Source organism: Trachymyrmex cornetzi, unplaced genomic scaffold (genome assembly GCF_001594075.2).
Source record: "Trachymyrmex cornetzi isolate Tcor2-1 unplaced genomic scaffold, Tcor1.1 scaffold1465, whole genome shotgun sequence".
NCBI lineage: Eukaryota > Metazoa > Arthropoda > Insecta > Hymenoptera > Formicidae > Trachymyrmex > Trachymyrmex cornetzi.
Genome location: NW_017296054.1, coordinates 13,498 through 15,472, shown reverse-complemented (window position 1 = coordinate 15,472; position 1,975 = coordinate 13,498). Strand labels below are relative to the sequence as shown.

Below are 1,975 nucleotides of genomic sequence, written 5' to 3'. Positions count from 1 at the left end.
CAATAGTTTCAATTTTATTCTTCCTGATGAAATATTTCGAGCTGATACTAAAATGACATAGTAATACAGTAATTACAAGCCTTATAACTCGCAAAGTACTTAATGAAAATGAACTTAATTATAGTGTTTTGGAAAGCTCTAGAGATAAGCTATAAGAATATCTAATAAAAAAAGGGGAGGTTCCATTTAAAAAATTCATGTTGGGTTGCAATCTATAATCTTTATTGATTGCTTGCTACATAAAGCTGCGTACACACCTAGCAAACTAACACCAAACGCAAATATTCAGACATTCGTGTTTGTAAGTAATTTATTCTTTTTCTTGATTCCACCGAATACTAGCATTCGATCAGATTTTATGTACATTGCACATAACAATTAAACTTATGCAACTTTTATGTAACAAATAACAACACAAACTTTTGCATTGGCTGTTCAATCAGTCGTTCGCTAGGTGTATACACGGCTTCATTGAAATACATTGGCGATAATCGCGCTTTACATTGAAGTGACAAAGAATTCGTTTATTACTAAAATAAAAAGTACAGCTAGATAGAACTCGTAGAAAAACGATTAATCTATTCTCGGACTGAATTTCATCCACATTGCACTTTTCCTCTTATTTTTCAAATTTAAAGAATTAGTCTAAGAACTGCTCGTAAAAAATCGACGGAGTGGTCTATCACTGATGTTTGTCACATAAAATTGCGAAAAGTTAACACAGCGGATGCATCAAAACGCGATTCTCGTAGCAGTTGCGGGCAACGTCGGCCAGAGCCTCTGCCATCGCCGTGCCGATTTCCTGCACCATGCTCTTTAGATAGCTTGTCTCCTTCTGCAGCAGCACGTGGGGATGATCGAATTCCTGCACACGATAAAAGTCCAACTTTGAAGAAAAAGCTTGTAATTTACGATGCATTCTCGTGTACAAAAACTACCTACATATATCTTTTATTTGATACACGCAGCGCATAAACACTTACGTTACATAATAATGAAAATAATCGTTTCTACTGATGGATTACGTCGCAGAACAAAAAATGGATCTATCAGCACTTTCATATTAAAAATTATGAGCATTATGTAAACATACCATTTTGCAATCCTCCAACAGTTAAATAACGCATTCAAACAAATTTATTTCAATAAAACACCATTCTCTAAATTTTTGGAGTGAAATCTCACTCCAAAGAGTTAAAATACTGCCACTATTAAAAAAAAGTAAAAAAATTACACCATTGAATAAGAGTGGCAGATTTTCACTCTTTTCTTGAAGTAAATTCACTCCAAGAAAAGAATGAGATTATTTTCCTTTGGAGTGATTCTCACTCCAAAAGAGTGAAAATCTATCATCTTATTCGAGAGTGCAAATTTTTTACATTTTTTCAATAGTGGAAATATTTTAACTCTTTTGGAATAAAATTTCACTCCAAGAAAGAGCGCGAAAATAATTAAGCAAAAATTTGAAGAACTCATAAAATAGACATACGAATTTATATGCCTTTAAAAATTAAAAATAAATATAATAATTTAGAAAAAGAAATTTAAAAATGTGTAACAAAAATGTCGATGATAAATTACGATCATAGTTGCATTGATTTCCCATAATTATAAATAAAAGAAAAATTTCGTAATCTACTTAAATTCAACCTACTTAGATTCAATAGTTTACAATAGTTTACGTTATCGAAAAAATACACGAAAAAATAAGATTATAAAAGAATTGACTCACCACCGCGTTACCAGCGTCCATTACTAGAATGCGATCGCTGTCCATGACAGTGTTAAGTCGATGAGCGATCGTCAGCACCGTACACTTCTCGAACTTCCTCCTGATCGTGGTCTGAATGAGCTCGTCCGTTCACGGGTCCACATTCGCGGTCGCCTCATCCAGCACGAGTATCGAATTATTCTTCACAATGGCTCGCGCCAAGCAGACAAACTGCCTTTGGCCAACGCTAAGATTGCAGCCGCC

The 1,975-nt window shown here is 34.2% G+C and overlaps 1 pseudogene; it reads right to left on the bottom strand.

Moving 5' to 3' along the window:
• Positions 1–697: 697 nt before the first annotated feature.
• LOC108757558 (probable multidrug resistance-associated protein lethal(2)03659) overlaps positions 698–1,975 on the bottom strand; it is a 10,794-nt pseudogene continuing 9,516 nt past the window's right edge.